The sequence below is a fragment of the Desmodus rotundus genome, chromosome 3, assembly GCF_022682495.2.
Source record: "Desmodus rotundus isolate HL8 chromosome 3, HLdesRot8A.1, whole genome shotgun sequence".
Lineage (NCBI taxonomy): Eukaryota > Metazoa > Chordata > Mammalia > Chiroptera > Phyllostomidae > Desmodus > Desmodus rotundus.
Window position 1 is genome coordinate 88,059,256 of NC_071389.1, and position 19,691 is coordinate 88,078,946.

General features: G+C 39.3%; 1 pseudogene; it reads left to right on the forward strand.

Annotated features, from left to right (window-relative positions):
* Window positions 1–4,079: 4,079 nt before the first annotated feature.
* LOC112297598 (lethal(2) giant larvae protein homolog 1-like) lies at window positions 4,080–19,242 on the forward strand (annotated as a pseudogene).
* Window positions 19,243–19,691: the final 449 nt, after the last annotated feature.

Consider the following 19,691-nt stretch of genomic DNA (forward strand, 5'->3'; position numbering starts at 1 on the left):
TATCTCCTCTTGGGAACTAAAGCCTTAATTTTCGGGGAAGGTCAGCAAAACCTGTTGCCCCAGCCATGAGTTAATACCTATTGCAGCAAAGGAAGAGATCATAAAAATACCCTTTAACCCTAGGATAGGGGCAAGAAAATATCCTGGCCCAAACTATTAAAAATCTACTACTTTAAAAAGATAGGCAGGGTCACTGAGATGACCCCAACCTTGAAACCCAGAGACACAGCTCCTGACTTATCCTCAGGCTACCAAGCACTAAGTAGCAAGTAACATCAATTTATGGGAGGGAGGGGGAAAGAATATGGAGAGAGAGGCTTCCTTACGTGCAGTAACAAAGGAAAGAGAAACTTGAGGTTTCAACAGACGTGGAGGAATCTTCACTGAACACCAGTCACCACTGTAAGCACAAGTAAGACTGAAAGAGTTTTAAGAACTGTGGTACACAGACAACAACCAGAACAACAGCAAAAACCAAACTGGTACAAGTTCTAACCACATTGACCACCTCCCCACACACATGGAAAGCCTGGCAAGGTAAATGGCATGCCATCTTTGGTCATGAATATTTACTACAGTCTCTCAACTGTCCTACCCAAGATGACTAGCTTTCAAAGAAGTGAGGAAATGGAAACACACTGTCAAAAAGACAAAGCAATCAACCAAATCTGACTCAGATATGGCCCAGATGTTAGGAATATCAGCTAGAGCATTTAAAAAATAATATAATTAGATACAGTGGCATAATCAAGATGGCAACATAAGTCATTCTTGATTTAAATCACCCTCACAAGAAAAATAACTAGCAACTATCTATACACAAGTCACCATTGCAAAAATCCCAAAACCCAGAGAAGTGAAGCTAAAATATACCTCTGGCCAACAGAAACCAATAAGAACCCCATGAGAAGGGTAAGAAGAGTGGTTCCACTTTGACTGCATTGACTCTCCCTCAAGCTACCCAGTACCTGAGTCACCCTCTCTTCAGCCGACAGTTTCTCCTGTGAGAAAAAGAAAACCCAAAGTGGATATCAGCTTCCCCAGCATTGAGGGATGCTTGCTGGGAGGCTCACTGTGGTCTTACCTCATGAGATCACTGAGGGAACCTGTGGAGCTCAACCCACTGGTGATCAGATAGAGATGGAGAAGGGGCCACACTTATAGCAACCATCACTCAAATCTGGTAGACTATGTCCCTGCCTGCCTTAGTGCTGAGTAGAGATCCCAGCCAGCAGCTCTGCCCATCTTCAGAGCCAAGCTAGTGATCCCATTTGTCCAGGGAGGTCGGTTGACAGTTCTGCCTGATTTGAAGCTCCAGTCAAAAGACTATACTAGCTGTGGGGCACATCTTATGACCCACTTGCACAAGAGTGGAAACTTGCAGTCCAACACAACTACAAAGCACAGGCCCCAGTCCTGCCCTACTGGGAAGTGTGGACACAGATGCCCAACAGCCACAGAGCTCATCCTACAACTTGCCTGGACAAGGAGCCAAACCAGCTGCCTTGCCCAAATGTTGAGCATAGCCTCTTGCTCTACATAACCAGGGAGCCTGCACAGTGACCATGAACAGTCTTGGTAATGCCCAACTGCGGAGCCTAGCCTAAAACCCCACTCAGCAATGGAGACCAACCTACAGCCCTGCCTGGTTGTTGAACAGACTGTGGCCTTTCCCAGTCAGATTCTAGACAGTAACCCAGGCCAATTATAGAGTATAGCCTGTAGCCCTACCCAACCAGGGATTGCAGACAGCAACCATGCCCAGTCATAGAGCATAATCTCTGACCCTACCCAACTGCAGGGTATACATGTAGAGCCCATGTGACCTGAGAACATGACCTTCATAACCAGCGACCTACCAAATTGCAAATTCCAGTCTATGGCCCTGTCAATTTCAGAATACAGCCTATAGAGCTTCTGCTGCCTCATCACAGAACACAGCCTGAGGCCCCATCCAGTCATGAAACCTGCATGGCCTATAGCTCTGCCTGAACAGAGTCCAACCAACAGCACTATCTATTCAGCCTGAGGTTCCACACAATCAAGAGCAATGGGGAGCACCGCCTGCAGCCCTTCCCAGTCACAGAATCCAACCAGTATCACCACTCTGCAAGGGACTACAGCCTGTAACCTCACCAAACTGAAGGGGATTGCAGAGTCCAAGTAGTGGTCCCACCTGACCACAGCCACAGCCAACTAGGGAGCCCAACTGGTAGCTTACTTTGAATGCAAAGCTGAGCAAGTAGGCCCATCCTACCACAGAACCCAGCCCACGGCACCTCTCCACACACCCCCTGACCTCAGAGTGTATGCAGTGGTCTTGCCCAAACCCCACATGCCCATGAACACTAACAGCTAACCAATCCATTATTCCAAAATGAGTTGAATGGTGAAGATCTTGCCCTACCAAAATTAATCCATAAAGCCTGGGAGTTGTGCAAATACCAATGCAACAAAACAGAGATCATGGAAAATCAGGTAAACATAACACTACCAAAGGACAAATAAAGCTCTGATAATTGACCCAAAGAAATGAAAATCTATGAACTGTCTGACAAAAGAATTGAGAATATTCTTCTAAAAGAGTTTGCAGAACCACAAAAACATATGGACAACTAAATGAAATTAGGAAAACAATGCATAAACAAAATGAGAAATACAACAAAAAAATAGAAACCACCACCAAAAAAAAAAAAAAAAAAGCCACCCCGGCTGGTGTGGTTCAGTAGATTGAGTGCCAGCCTGAAAACCAAAGGGTCGCAGGTTCTGTTCCCAGTCAGGGCACATGCCTGGGTTGTGGGCCAGGTCCCCATTGAGGGGTATGCAAGAGGCAACCACACATTGACGTTTCTCTCCCTTTCTTTCTCCCTGCCTTCCCCTCTCTCTAAAAATAAATAAATCTTTAAAAAAAGAAAATAATTCAGGTGAAAGATGATGATTTGGAGCAAGATAGTAGCTATACAGGCAGAGAGAAATGCTCAGGTTATTTTTTTTTTAATCCTAGAGCTGAAGAATGTAATGACTGATGACCACACTGAAGAATTCAAAAGAGAGCTTCAACAGCAGAATCAATCCAGCACAAGTAAGAATCAGTGAACTCAGAGACAAATCAGTTGAAAAATGAAAAAGAGTGAAGAAACCCTAGAGAACTTATAGAATGCTATCAAAAGATGTCATATATGCATTATGGAAATCCTGAAAGAAGAAAAGAAAAAAAAGGGACAGAAAGTGCTTAAGAAATAATGGACAAAAACTTCCCACACATGGGTAGAGAAACAGACATTCAAATTCATGTGGTTCAAAGGACCCCAAAAAGATAAAACCTGAAAATGGCTACACCAAGATACATAATAATTACATTGCCAAAAGTCAAAGGCAAAGAGAATTTTGAAAGCAGCTGGAGAAAAGTGACTTGTTATATGTAGGGGAACCCCCATTAAATATCAGGAAATTTCTTGGCAAAAACTTTGCAGGTCAGGAGATAGTAGGATGATATATTCAAAATATTTAAAGAAAACAAAGCAGTCAACCAAGAATATTAATCCTGGCAAAGCTGTTCTTTAGAAATAAAGAAGAGATAAAAGTTTTCCCTCCAAAAAATTTAATAATCAAAAAAAAAAAAACCTAGAGACTTAATCACCTGCCATAAAAATATACTTAAGGTCATTTTACAACCTAAAATGAGAAGATGCAAATTACATCATAAAAATATGACTCTGTAATGCTCATCAAAGACATTCTCTAATATCATAATGGTGATACATAAATCACTAGAAATTCTAATTTAAAAGTTAAAAAATACTAAACTAATGAGCTATAATAATTTGTTATAAATATACAATATAAAAATATATATATGGTAACATCAATAACCTAAAATGTGAACAGAAAAAATGTAAAAATATAAAGTTTTGTATGCTATTAAAGTTATCAGCTTAAAGTTAGATTTTATAATTATAAGGTATTTTATGTAATCCTAAGAGTAACCACAAAAGAAAAATTTACAGTAGATACATGAAAGAACATAACAAAGGAGTCAAAGAATACCACCATAAAACATCAACGAGGCTGTGGTTGAGATGGCAAACAACTTTAACAAGGATATGGATGAGGACAGCATTGAGGAGCCCCTAGAGGTGGTTCTTGAGGGACTGATTAGTGATGAGTTGCTGCAACTGGAACAGGAATGCATAGCTGAAGAAGAGGCAAGAGAAAAGGAAGCATGAGAAGAAAAAGCATAGCCCCCAAAAACTTCACAGTGAAGTGTTTAGCATATGCTTGTGCAAACCTCAATAAGCTTCTTTACAACTGTAAAATCATGGACCCCCTATTACAAAAAGTTTTCATTAATAGAGAGGAATGTTCATGGTGCACTATCTGCTTATAATTCTATTAAACAAACTAAGTAAGCCACCATGGACATATTTTTGAAAACAGTGGCACTCCTCAAGATAACCAGGTAGGCCCTTCCAGAGGTATTCCAAAAGAAGGTATTGTTATCATAGATGACAGCACCATGCATGTTATTGCTTCTGAACACTTTCCAGTGAGACAAGATGTGAAGGTAGAAGAGGGTGAATTTAATGATCCTGACACTGTGTAGGCTTAGGGTAATATGTGTTTTTGTCTTCATTACTAACAAAAAGTTTAAAAAGTAAAACAAAAAAATCTACATATTTTAAAAAATTAAAAGCTTATATTAAAAGGCTACAAAGAAAGAAGATATTTTTGTACAGTTGTACAATGCCTTTGTGTTTTCAGCTAAGTGTTAGGACAAAAGAGTCAAAGTTTTTAAAAATTAAAATACTTATAAAGTAAAAATGTTAAAACAAGCTAAGTTTAATTTATTACAGAAATTTTTTACAAATTTAAGGTAGCCCAAGTGCACAGTATTTATAAAGTCTACAGTGGTATACAAAATGTCTCAGGCCTTTATCACCACTCACTCATTGACTCGCCCAAAGCAACTTCCAGCCCCACAAGCTCCACATCATTAATCACCAGGTAAATGCAATCAAAACCACAATGAGTTATTATCTCACGTCTATTAGATTGGCTATTATCAAAAAGATAAGAAATAAGAACTTCCAGCCAAGATGGAGACATAGGTAGACACACTGTGCCTTCTCATATAACCAAAAGAAGGAAAACAACAAATTTAAAAACAAAAACAAGCAGAACTGACAGAAAATCAAACTGTATGGAAGTCCGACAACCAAGGAGTTAAAGAAGAAACATTCATCCAGACCTGTATGAAGGGCAGAGACCGGCAGCTGGGGTGGAGAGGACTGGTGCCAAGGAGGCAGCTGGTGGACCAGGCCAGGCACGGCTGATGGAGTCGGTGGTCCCATATTTGCATGCAGATAAACCAGGAGTAACAACTGGGGAGTGAGACAGACCACACAACCCAGGGTTCCAGTATGGGGAAATAAAGCCTCAAAATCTCTGGCTGAAAAAACCTGTGAGGGTTGTGGGGGCAGTAGAAACTCTAAGCCTCACAGGAGAGTTCATTGGAGAGATCCACAGGGTTCTAGAACATACACAACCCACCCACCCAGGGAATCAGCATCATAAGGGCCAAATTTGCTTGTGAGTAGTGGCAGAAGTGACTGAAAGCCAGAGGAGAGCTAAACAAGCGGCATTGTTCCCTGTGGGACACGTCCCCCACATGCCCCACCCTGGCCAATACCTAAGGATCTGTCTCTTACTACATAACAGGCATGCCCAGACAAAAAAAAAAATTATATATATATACATACATAGCTGAAGTGAAAGGACAGATCAAAGCTCCAGTAAAAATACAACTAAGTGATGAAGAGATAGCCAGTCTATCAAGATGCAGAGTTCAAAACACTGCTAATCAGGATGCTCACAGAATTGGTTGAGTATCATTGCAAAATAGAGGAAAAAGTGAAGGCTATGAAAAGTGAAATAAAGGAAAATATTCAGGGAACCAACAGTGGTGGGAAGGAAACTGGGACTCAAATCAATGGTTTGGACCAGAAGGAAGAAATAAACAGTCAACCAGAACAGAATGGAGAAATAAGAATTCAAAAAAATGAGGAGAGGCTTAGGAACCTCCAGGACAACTTCAAACTTTCCAACATCCAAATCATAGGGGTTCCAGAAGAAGAAGAAGAGCAAGAAATTGAAAACTTATTTGAAAAAATAATGAAGTACTTCCCCAATCTGGTGAAGGAAATAGACTTCCAGGAAGTCCAGGAAGCTCAGAGAGTCCCAAAGAAGCTGGACCCAAGGAAGCACACACCAAGGCACATCATAATTACATTATCCAAGATTAAAGATGAGAGAATTTTAGAAGCAGGAAGAGAAAAGGAGAGAGTTATCTACAAAGGAGTTCCCATAAGAGTGTCAGCTCTTTTCTGAAAAGAAACCTTGAAGGAAGAGGCCCTGGAAAGAAGTATTCCAAGTCATGAAAGGCAAGGATCTGCATCTAAGATTATTCTATCCAGCAAAGCTATCATTTAGAATGAAAGGGCAGATAAAGTATTTTCCAGATAAGGTCAAGTTAAAGGAGTTCATCATCACTAAGCCCTTATTATATGAAATGTTAAAGGGACTAATCTAAAGAAAAGGTGATCAAAAATATGAACAGTAAAATGACAACAAACTCACAACTATCAACAATAAAACCCAAAACCTAAAATAAATAAAAACAAAAACAAACTAAGCAAACAACTAGAACAGGAACAGATTCACAGAAATGAAGATCACATGGAGGGTTTTCAGCAGGGGAGGGGGAGGGAGAGAATAGGGGAAAAGGTACAGGGAATAAGTAACATAAATGGTAGGTACAAAATACACAGGGGGACGGTAAGAATAGTATAAGAAATGTAGAAGCCAAAGAATTTATATGTACAACCCATGGACATGAACTAAAGGTGGGGGAATGTGGGTGGGAGGAGGTATGCAGGATGGAGGGGAATAAAGGCGGGAAAATGGGACAACTGTAATAGCATAATCAATAAAATATATTTTAAAAATAAATATAAAAAAGATAAGGAATAAGAGCTGATTAGGATGTAGAGAAAAGGAAACACTTGTGCACTGTTGGTAAAAATGTAAATTGTTTTAGCTGCTATGGAAAACATTATGGAGGTTCCTCAAAAAATTAAAAATAGAACTGCCACATGATACAATTCCAGTTTTGAGTATTTATCCAAAGAAAACAAAATCATTATTTTGAACCTCAATCATTATATGCACCCCAATGCTCATTGCAGCAGTATTTATGGTTGCTAACTATAAGTGCACACACATACACATATATACATAATAGAATATTATTCAGCCATGAAAAAGAATGAAAATCTGCCATTAGCAATTACATGGATAAACCTTGGGGACATTAGGTAAGTGAAAGACAGAGACAGCCAAATAATGTATAATCTCACATTATGTAGAATCTTAAAAACTGAACTCATAAAAACTGAGAATAGATTGGTAGTTGCTAAGGAACCAGGTAGAGAAGTAGAGGAAATAGGTGAATGTGGTCAAAATGTACAAACTTCCAGTTATATGATAAATAAATTCTAAGGATCTAATATTACCATGGTGATTACAGTTAACAACACCATATTTTATACTTAAAAGTTGCTATGTGAGGTGATCTATGTGTTAATAAACCTTATCATGATAATCATTTTGCAACATATATTCATATATCAAATCACCATGTTGTACACCTTAAACTTATACATTGTATGTCAATTATATTTTAAGAAAGCTGAAAGAGAATATATAATTTGTGGGTTAAATGCTCTAATATAAAAAGGTTCTAATATAAAAACATAATAAATATATAAGGAATTTCATCAGGGAGAAAATAAGAAAAAACAGACGAAAATACCAGAAAAGAACAGTCTGGTAAGAGAAATGTGGAATGTCACCAATAAACTCATCAGTAGTCTCAGTACAACTGAGAAAAGAATCAGTTGAACTCAATATATCACCAATAGCAATTTTCTAAATTGAAATATAAAAATAAAGAGTGAAAAATTGAGCAGAACATCGAAGAATAGTGGAATAATTGCAAAGGGACTAACATACCTGTAATTTGAATGTAGTAGAAGACAGAGAACACAGGGCAGAAACCCAGTGAAAGGATCATGACTAAGAATTCCCTCAAATTAATGTCACATGCCAAAGCAGAGATTGAAGAAACTCAATAACACCAAGTAGGATGAAACACACACATATAGGTACATCATTTACAAACTTCTGAAAACAAATAGCAAAGAAAAATCTTTTTTTCTCATGTGTAGCCTTGATTGGCTTAGTTTATTTTACATCCAAGGGTGAAAATACTGTGATTGATATGATGCATAGTCCCAGAAGTGAATCAAAAGAATTTAGAGGTCTGCTTTGGGTCCATCACTCTGAAAAGGAGATGAAGCAAATCTGAATGTGTAAAGGGGGTATTTCAGGAAAGTATGAATTCCTCAAGATCACACAGCCAGGTCACAAGCATGGTCCTCTGACTCTGCTCAGGGCACTTTCCCCTCCATTGTTTAGATATTCTGCTTTAAAAACTGACATATAAACTCAGTGAGGAAGAAAATGTTATGAGATATCATCATTAGCTGAAAACCACCAGTGAAATTGAGAAAGATTACACAGTGAGATGCCAAAAGAAAAAATCTTGAAGGTTGCCAGAGAAAAGAGGCATGTCACATAAAGAACAAAGGTAAGAATTACAGAAGACTTCTCATCAGAAACTATTCAACCTAAAAGATGTTGGACATATAACCCCAATGTACAGAAAGAAAAACAACTGTAAATACAAAATTCTATACCCAAAGAAAAATATCTTTCCAAAATAAAGGTGGGGGATATGGATATTGCAGTATGAAGAGACTGTCAGATACTAGCCTCCAATGAGTGAAATTGGAAGAAAGGTCCAAAATGATAAATTAGTGCTCTGGAAAATAACCAGAGACAAAAAAAAAATAAAGAAGTATTAGTTCTATGGAACTAACTCATTCTGGGAAACCAAGAATTTGATTAAGATTAAGATTAGAATTAAGATTAAGATTAGAATTTGGAAGTTCTTGGCATTCTTGACCAAAGTTTTGCCAATATCTACAGTTCCCCCTCATGGTGCTTCAGATGGGCCAGTGTTACAGCACTTCCAAGGAGGAGCTGGTCATTAAATAAATAAATAAATAAATAAATAAATAACCCAGCAGTTTCACTGCTAGAGGGGAATTAACTAATTTGGTGCTATGAACAGAAAAACATACCTAATTAATGGATTAAAGTAACAAACTCAGGAAGAAACAAATAAGAACAGCCCATCATTGTATTACCCTGAGCTGCAGTCTCACTTGGGGTGAGCAGTAAACCACTTGACTAACCAGAATTCAACAGGGAGAACCTGGAGATGAGACAGCCAGATGCTGTCCAGGAGGCTATGCACCTGTGCTGGGGAGACTCAAGAGGGCCCCAGCTACCCATACATCCCCAGTTGACTTGGATGCCATGCAAATCTGCAGGAAACATCCAACAGGGACCTGGCAGAATGTAAACCTAAACATTTGACAATTGTCTAAAATTTTAAAGTGTTCCCAACCCCATGCACAGATCTATCAACAGACAAGGGAAACCCTACTGACTTAGGTGTTTGTGGAAAATAATTGATTGACTACTGAGCTCTGCAGAACAGAGTACCTCAAACTTAAACATCAAAGTTTTTAAGAAATGAACAGAAACATCAGCAGCCCCACACAGCAGGGAAAATAGATCCAACAGATTAAGTTCAGGCAAGTTACTAAAAACAAACCAAGTGAAAACAAGCAAAACAATGACAAAATAAAAGAAGAATAATTCTCAAGGAAAATCTCAGAATCATATTTGCTACAATATATTATTGTCTAAGATTCAGCTTTTTATTCAGACAACAAGGAAATATAAAAACGTAAGTACTGTGTGTTGGTGGTAGGAGAAAACTCTGATTTTGTTCTCAACTTTAAAATAAACCTTGTGTTTGCAGATCCACTCTGTTCTACTGGCCAAATCTCCAGGTTTTGCTGGGTGTACTGGCTCCTTCTCCCCACCCACCACCCCTAGACTATTGCTTTTATTATCTTCCTTCATCCACCAATGTTAGTTCTCTTTCAAGAAATGCTGTTGTTATCTCCTATTTGCAGATATGTCCCCTTCCATCCTATAAATAACTATCACATTTATCAGCTAATCTGAATGGAGCATTAAAACATGTCCTATCCAGAGCTCCAAAGTTCCGTTTAGTGCCTTTTCAGGGTACCCTACCTGCTCCTTCCACCATTCAACTCTGGTATTTTCATCATTAAAATGAACTTCGCCTAACAGTTTATAAAGCAATATACTAATGACCTGCACTGTGACTTAAGTGTAGTGGTAGGGTCAGTGAATAGAAGCCCATACCTGTCTAATTCAAGCAAGAATTCAGCTTGCAATTTTCCTAGCACCAGATAGGAGAACAATTCCAAACCACCTTTCTGAGGAGGTACTAAGCGGCAGGGAGGGGAATGATTGCCTTCAGCAAATATAGGACTTTAGGAAACACACCTGTTTCGTTGTTACTGATAGTGTGATTAATTGATCCCTAGAATCTGATTGAGAACATTGGGATATAAATCATGCCATAGGCACAGTTCCAGAAACATCACTGCTAGTAATTCAAAGCATATTTCAACTGCCCCAACATACATTTCTGAATCAGTGTCTCATACGTGTTCACAAGAAAAAACGGGCTTTTTTTTATATGGTCACATTTCTATCCTTTATTTTACTTCATATTCAACTTGACACATTCAGTGTGCCCACTCCCTGAACTGTTAATCTAAGCAGAAAGGTTCTCAGTCTGCAAGTTAACTGCTGGGATGTTCTATATTTATTTCCAAGGCCCATGTTTACCTCTCTATTCTCTCAGTCATTTAACACATGTTTACTGAGCACCTGCTACATGAAAGACACTTTTTTTAATGCAGTGGGTGGCAATGACCCCTGTCCTCGAGGAAATTACAACCTAAGGGGAAAATCAGTAGTACGTAAATAACAGAAATATCAAATGGAAAGGCCGGACGAATGAAATAAAAAGGACACCACTAATCACGAAGAGACTATTTAGAAAATAACCAAAGAGTAAATGTCTACAGAAAATTAGACAGAGGCAGAAAAAAATAATCATAATTATTGGAAGTATCTGTGTCAACATCATGGTGATAACTTTGAACTTGGGGCTTTACATGTATGTCTTGATTTTATCCTCCCCAGAACCCACGAGGGGAGCTATATTGTCCCCATTTTACACATGAGGAAATTGAAGCACCAAGAGGTTAGATGACAGGCACAAAGACATCTAATAAGCCAGAAGCCTGAATTCCAAGGCCGGTGAATATGACTGCAAAGATTGTAGTCTTAGCTAAATTATTCCCTTGTCACTTCGAGTCCTCAACTTGGCATTCAGGCCTATAGTTGCTCCATGAGCAAAAAGCTATTGAAAAGTTTATTATGGCCAAAAAGTGTGTTTTTATTCTTCCATGTAACTGAGGGAGATCTGAAACCTCTTACACTGATTCCTAAGTGACTAAGAATCATATGCATATTAATTAATATGCATGTCTTTAAGTTCCCCAATAAAAGCTCTCAAGTGAACAAAAACACTCATATATATTAATTGAAACTAGCTGCTGGAATTCAATGGGTTATAAAGAATTTAAGGAAATGTTCCCCAACTTCTAGCTCATATAACTTCCTGTTCCAGTGGTCAGTTTGGAAAACAGAAAGGCAATTAATAGCTATGTGAGCTCAATCTCTTTCTAGTTCACAAAACTGTAAAATATTCAGTCAGATTAAACTCTTTCTTTAATTACTATTTTCTCACTTCCAAGATTATAACTACACACACACAGATTTATCACAGACATAGGTTTTTACATAAGCTCGTGCTTTTTTTGTGACTTGCTGTGAACATGTGTTCAGGGAAAAAAAAAAACACTTTTTCTACTTTCTAACAGGGAGTTATTGTCTAAAATCTGCCTTACATTTTGTTTTGTCCTGTGTGTGCTTATATCAACAGATTAAACCAAGATCTTAGAATTGTGTGTATTTTCAAGTACCTCTTTTGAATATATGAAAATCTCAAGAATAAAATAACCATCCTTCTCAAATTGTGCTTAATATTTTAGATTTACTTTCATTATTTATGAGATACTGGCGGTGTGTCTTCTAAGCCAGTAGTTCTCAAACTTTAGTGTGCCTCCAAGTCCCCTCCAAGTCCTCTACAGAGGGCTGCTGCCCCAGCCCACTGAATTTCCATTGCTGGCAGGTTTGAAGGTAATGCTGATGCTGCTGGTTCAAGGACTAGCCTGAGAACCATGGTTTTAAGCCAAACTGAATGAGAAAGAGCACTGGACTAGACATCAAATACCTTAGGCTTGAATCCTATGTCTGTCCTTCTCCTCCCTTGTATCTTAGGCAAGTCATTAAACCTCTCTGAGACTCATTAAATGCCATATTTTAATTAATTTATTTATATAAATCCCATATGATTCTATAATCCTGAACTGACCAGAAGATAGTCTAGTCCACTGTGCATTCCAAGAAATTTGAGATCAGTTCTTAACAGCTAACATAGCAATTGTGTTTCAAGGGAGAAAAAAATCTTATTGCTCCATACTATCAGTTTGCAATAACACCATAGATGAGTTCCTAAAAGACATCACACTATGCATTTTGTGCAGCAAAGCCCACTTGACTTATGGAGAAAGTGGGATTATGGACGCAACACTCAAAAACTTTATTAGTGGGGAAAATGTAGACAACTGTACTTGAACAATAAAAAAATATGAAAAATAAATAAACAAATAACCCCCCCAAAAAAACTTTATTAGTGACCATAGTAATAAAAGATAGAGACCTAATAAAAAGAGTGGCAGCGTTTCATGTGTGTTTGATGGTTAGGAAATGCATAAATACTACGACAATAAATATGGCATTTTATTTTGGAAAAGGCTGAAAGTTTGCTTTGGAAGTGGGCTGGAGAGAGTGAAGCTTACGAGCTGTTGCAAAGTTGTGGAAGGAGGCTGATCTGAAATTAAAAAGTTGTAACACAGATATGGATGATGAGGCTCACCGTTTTCTGTTCAGCATTGGCATGAACATCACAGTTGAATAGTCTTTAGCAGCCTTAAATTCTGGCAACAGTTTTCCTGTCTTTGAGATGTAGGTTTTTCAAGACATACATTCATAACAGATACCTGTTTCATCAAAATTGAACATTGGATCCAGTCCTGGCCAATGTGGCCTCGTTGGTTGGAAAACCAAAAGGTCATGGGTTTGATTCCTGATCAGGGCACGTGCCTGGGTTGTGTGGGTTTCGTCCCATTCGGGACACATGCAAGAGGCAACTGACTGGTGTTTCTCTCTCACATAAATGTTTCCCTCCCTGTGTCTCCTCTCCCTGGCTTCCCCTCTATAAAAATCAATAGCATGTCCTTAGGTGAGGATAAAAAAAATAAGAAAATTAGACCCAATGTGTAGCCTCCTTCTTCAAATAACTTCTGTGTCACTGCTGGAAATTCTTTGGTGGCTTTCTCATCTGCATTCACAACTTTGCTCAACAAGCGAAGCCTTTGCAAATTGCAGCGACATTTAAAAGCACTACATCAACCACTACTAATGCCTAAAGGAGCCGCTTCTGCAGGATTTGGTGATTTCCCTTCACCAAGGTCTTCAAATACAGACAGTGCTTGCATTTGAATGCACTACTTCATGATTTGAATCACAACACTTAGATTCATCTGGGATGTTGAATGAGGTGTGTTATTTTTAATGAAGAAAAATGCATAAATGTAAAAAATAGGAAAAGATGAACTTAAAGGGTAATGCTAGCTGGAAGATGTTTGAGTTGTATGCATATGTGCATTTTGTATATTTCTATGTGGTTTGGTTTGTGGAAAAAATGTACATAAGCACACTAAATTGATGTTTTACTCAAATTATTCCCCAACTTATTATTCGCATTCATCCAAAACAAGTATTTTACAAAATGACTGTACTTCTGATGACAAATACTAAAGTTTGATGTTAGAGTTAACATATGTCAGTTGTAGAATATTGGAAATCTCCCATGATCTCTCATAGGTGGGATTAAATATATTTAGGACATGACTTCTATTAGATGGGGGATAAACCAGGAGGGTCATGAATTTAACACAATTAGTCACAGCATAGATGAGAATGAAGGGGCTGGATCTGGGGTCCTTAAGAGAAATCCTACTCAGGTATTTATCCAGCCTATTGGAATGAGACAGTTTCTAATAATGCACAATGATACAGAGTCGTTTCCATGAAAACCGAAGTTTCCAACAAAGTCTACCTCCTTTTTTATACCTCAATTACCTGTCAGAGAACATGATGTTTACCTCTTTCCAGATTTTTGTAAAGTGTAACAGTTTCTTTTTTATTACCCTTGTGTATGTAAGACCTTCATGGGAATTGTTTTCCCACACTTATGAACTTTTTAACAGAACATTTAAAAAAAAGAAAAAATTTTCAGAAAACAGCCATAGGAAGTATTAAAGATTTGGAAACATTTCCTACAAGCATAAGAAGAATCTGTGAGGCTAATTAAGGCTTGTAGAAGAAAGGCCAAAGGGTTTTAATAACCTAATAATTGTCTTCTTTCTTCACTTACACTCCATATTGTGTTCATAAGCTAGCCCTGTTCGCTCTATCTTCAAAGTGTATTTATGGTCCCACAACTTCTCACCACCTCCACTGTTAATACTCTAGCCCAACCCACTACCATCTTCCCCCTGGAATAATAAATTAACTGGTCTTCCACTTCTCTCTTGACTCCTCTCCCAGGCTATTCTCAAACCAGCAGCCCTGGTTGTCCTTTTAACCTATCTAATGGTATTGTGTTTCCTTCAGGATAAAGAACACTCATCTCCCATCTCTCTCTCTCTCATCTTACCCTGCCCTTGCTGATGTTCCTGGAACATGCCAGGCATGTCCCACCTCCTGCCTCACTGGAGCATTTGCTCCAATGTTACTACTTCAATGAGATCCACCCTGACCAACCTATTTAAAATTGCAAGCCACACTTCCACACTCCCCACCCACACACACACATTCACACTAGTAATTCCCTTTACATTATTTTTCCCCATAGCTTTTACCTCTTTCTATGATGCCAGAAAATTTACTTTTAACCATGACTATTGCATATCCTCTGTGATCCCCTCATTAATATGTAAACATCGTGAAGACAGGGATTTTTGTTGTCCCACAAATGTAGTGCATCAAGAACAGTACCTGACAAGTAACAGTGCTCAATCAATACCAAATGAACATTTTCAAGTTAATATAAGGAAGAAGTTAGCTGGCTGTTCTCCATGAGAGAGAAAACAAGAAATAAAGAGAGACATATAAGAAGTAAATAATAACAAAATAAGGGAAAGCTTTTTTGAGAGTAATGGAGAACAAAGCTATTAAAATAACTTTGTCGACAACTACTAAAATAAGCTATCTGTAGGAAGCTTCCTTTGATTGATTGTTCAGGTGCTTTTTGGAGTCAAAACATCTTCTTTGGTTAGGATCTAGTTATAAAAAACAAAAATCCAAATCTTTATACTGGATGAGAATTAGACATTGGCTACATATTTCTACAGAGAGATCTGTTCTATTTGCCTTCTCTCCTCCAAAAGGACATCACTGACTCTGTAAATTACAAATTTATAATTCCATAAATTCTGTCAGGATGGTCTTAACAATAGATGTGGCATTACATGAAATGCCACAAGTATTTACATGAAATACTTGAAAATAGCCTTCCCCCAATAAACTAAGTGGAAGGTTCAAATGCATTGATTATTCACATATTTGGGGGAAGTAGGGGATAAATCATATTTCCTATTGCATATAGATAGAATAACAGCAAAAAATTTCTCTGCTGTAGTATTCTTAGGAAGGTCCCTAATTAAGATTCCAAAGATAGATACAGATACTCTAGCTATTTGCAAAGAATACAAACATAAACAAAAATATCTGGATTTTAGAAACCATTTTGTAGGTTTAAAAAGAAAAATTCTATATAAACTACTAGCAGTCTAGTGATGAATAGGCTTCATGTGACAGAAAGATAAATTAATACCATCAATTTTCATCTAAATTGCCATTTTACACCTAACTGTTATAAGTAACCAAATGAAAATTTAAGGAAAACAAAATGAATTTTAAAAATTATATATGGCTTTTTTCCAAGTGATATTAATGAGGATATTCAAATTTAGATAAGTAAATATGCATTAACAGGCAATTTGAATAATTCTACCAAACCAACACTTCTTTTATAATAAAAGCTTTTAATCAGTAATGTGTGAGTAATTTCTTTAGTCTTCAAAGAGACTTGGTCAATATAAAAGCAATCCTAAATTTCATCAGAAATTAAAATATACCTAAGAAAAAGATATTATATTTTGCAAAATTTATAAAAATAATAGAAATTCAAGTTTCCTATTTTAGCATATTTTAAAAGGTAGCTCTCAATTACAAGGACTATTTCAAATGTATTTTTTTAATTTTTAAATTTTAAATATTTTAGGCTACAGATTAGGTAAAAGAAAAATACAATAAACAACCTTATTCCTTTTACCTAGATTCAACAACTGTTGAATCTAGGCGAAAGGAATCTTTCACCTAGAATCTAAATATTTTGCCATATTTATTTCATCTGTATATACATACATGTATAATTTTTATGTATGGATTTTCATGATATTTTTTAACCCGCAGTATATTTTCCCCAAAGCAGCGATTCCCTCTTTTCTTCTATGTTAAGTATCTAACCATTCAGCAAATGCTTGTAGACATCTGTTAAGTTCCATGTGCTAATACCACAAAGAAGATCTTTCCCTGTACTACAGGGCTTATGACCTACTTGGTGAAAAAACAAAACACTTAAACAGGTGAGATAAATTTTGTAGATGCTCTGATAGATTTACATTGAAAACATCTGAAACATAAGGGTGTGAGCAAGGGGTCAATTCAACCCCAACCTGGGAGAAATGGGGAGAAGATAATATCATGGAAGAGACATGGAGAAACCCAGTGGAATATCAGACGATTGCTTTTGCGCATTCATCCTGGCAAAGCACATCTTCTAATTAAGCAAGTGAGACCCACATGGTTTTGTCATTCCTTGTGTCATCTGTCCTGATTCTTCTGTCCCTTCCCTTCCCAGCTGAATATACTGATGTTCCTTAAGTGTAGCTTCATTACCTTTCTATTTCCTGAGTCTTGGTAACTCTAGTCAAAACAACTTTCTTCATACCTAGATTTTGTTTCAAATAAAGAATATGCCCAGTGCTCACTGAGTGCCCAGCATATTTGAATGTGGTTGCTTAGTCATGTATTGAGAAGTGGTATGGTTATGGACTAGAAAAATTATTCTCCTGTATATGTTCAGCATAAAGACAGAGTACCCATCTGCTATTACCTGCTCGGCCCACATCACCAATGATCCCGCCAGGATGTGGCCCCATAGTGTGAGCTCTGGCAAGCAGCAGAGATTCCAGGCAGCATCCAGGTCCTCAAGCAAGCTCATCACTAGGCCAGAACTTGGCCCAGGAGCCATCGCAGTGAGAACTGCTGCTGACCAACAGTGAGGACAGTGATGGATGGCTCCGCAATGCTTCCAGCATGGTGCTGCGCTGCTGTACAAGCTGCCAGCAGGCTGACATCCTGGCCCAGGCTATCAAGGAAGACTGGCTGCCCTTATGCAAAGCATGCTGCTTCAACCTACACAGAGAAGGTCCCAACCTTGGTATGCAGAAGGTGGTTCTCTGCAAGTCCACAGCTCAGTTGGTTGGTGGTGGCCAGCACTGCAGAATAGGTGTTGGTGCCAGAGCTAAGTGATGTGTCTGGGAGCAGGCATCAGCTTGGCCAGTGTGGACATCCTCCAGGACCACAAGGGCAACATCTGTAAGGGCTCTGAGCCACTGAGCCTTGACACAGGCCTGGTTCAGTGCCTAATACCAGTGGCTGTCACTACCAGCACACTCCACGCTGAGCAGAGCCTCATGGCCTTTGGCACCAGTCACAGCTTTAGCTCCTTTGACTACCAGCTCAAGGGCCCTGTGCTGACCAATGACTTCCTGGCTACAGAGGAGCCGTTCTCCTGGATAAAGGCACTCAGGAAGTCTCTGCACCAGTCTTTCTCACATATCCACAAAAGCCAAGTCTCGGGCAAGAAGTGGGTGGCTAATGCCAACAGCAAGTTGCAGGAGGCCAACATGCGCTTGATGGAGCAGGTTTGCCTCCAGGGCATGGGGATAATGCTGGTGCAGCATGGCATCAACCCCGCTTGGCTACAACTCCCTCTCAAACATCATGCACTGCCTCTACTTCACTGACATGCTCCTTCTAGAAATCCACCATGGTCCTACCATGGTGTACCAACTTGGGCTCCATTGTTCATCTATGTTCAGCAGGTGAGGGAGGCAAGAATTGGCCAGAGTAGTCAGAGGACGAGGTAGTGCTGAGCAGGCAGGGGTAGCTGACATACTGTGTGCCTGTCTGGGGGTGCCCTCGCAGGATTGCAGGAACTCAATCACCTGCTGTTGAGCCCTATGAGGTCTTGCAGGATTTGGGGTAAGCACCTGACAAGCTGGGCAGCCATATGGAGCTCACTGCATCTTAGTAGTAGTTTCAGGTGTTCACACTACCCAAGGTGAGTGACAAGACCAAGTTCAAGCTGACAGCCCATGAGGGCTGTTCTGTGCATAAGGGGGCACTGGCCACATGTGCCTCCATGTCCTGTGAGGACTATTCAGAGACCTGTCTGCCCTGCCTCACCAATCTGGGCAAAGTCTATGTCTTCTTCGTGCCTGACCTTTGATGACCCTAGGTATATTACTTCTGTATCCGGAAGGAAAACATCAGAAGCATTGTCAAGGCCAGAGTTTTTACTTAATTTTACTTAATTTCCCCATCACCCAAGTAGAGCCAGGCTTAATGAGACTCCAGGCCTCGTCCTAGCCTCCATGGTGTCATGATGGAAGCCCTGATCCTGTCTACAGTGAGGGAGCTGACACCCAGAGTCACCCAAGGCCATGCTGGACACAATAGGGGACATCATGGTGGAGGACATGAAGGATTTTCTAGGCTCTTCAGAAGAATCTGAGGAACCTGGTGGAAAACTATACTCAAGCCTGTGCCATCTTGATCAGGTGAGGAAGGCCAGAACTATCAGACCACCACCTGTCCTGCTCACAAGTGGAATCCAGAACCCCTGGCTCCTATCTGGCCCTTCACATAGACCCACACCTGCTAACCTGTGGGCCTGTGAGGACTATGCCAAGACCTGCCAACCAGCCTAAGGAACTGGGCCCCAGACGACCCAGATGTTCTGGGCTAGATTCATATTGGCTCCTCCTACAGGCAAGTGGCTACCCTGGAGGCCAGGTGTCATGGGGAGAGGATAGCTGGGGCCTGAGATCTAGTTTTCTGACAAGCACCCAGGTGATGCCTGTGCCCCTGGTCTAGTGACCACTCTTTAAGTAGCAAGAGTCTAGATCATACATTGCACTGATCACAACTGCTATTCCTTGAGCTGTCACAACACCAGCGAGACCAGGGCCTAGCTAGTGAGCTCACCATGCCTCTATTACTTCAGTTGCAAG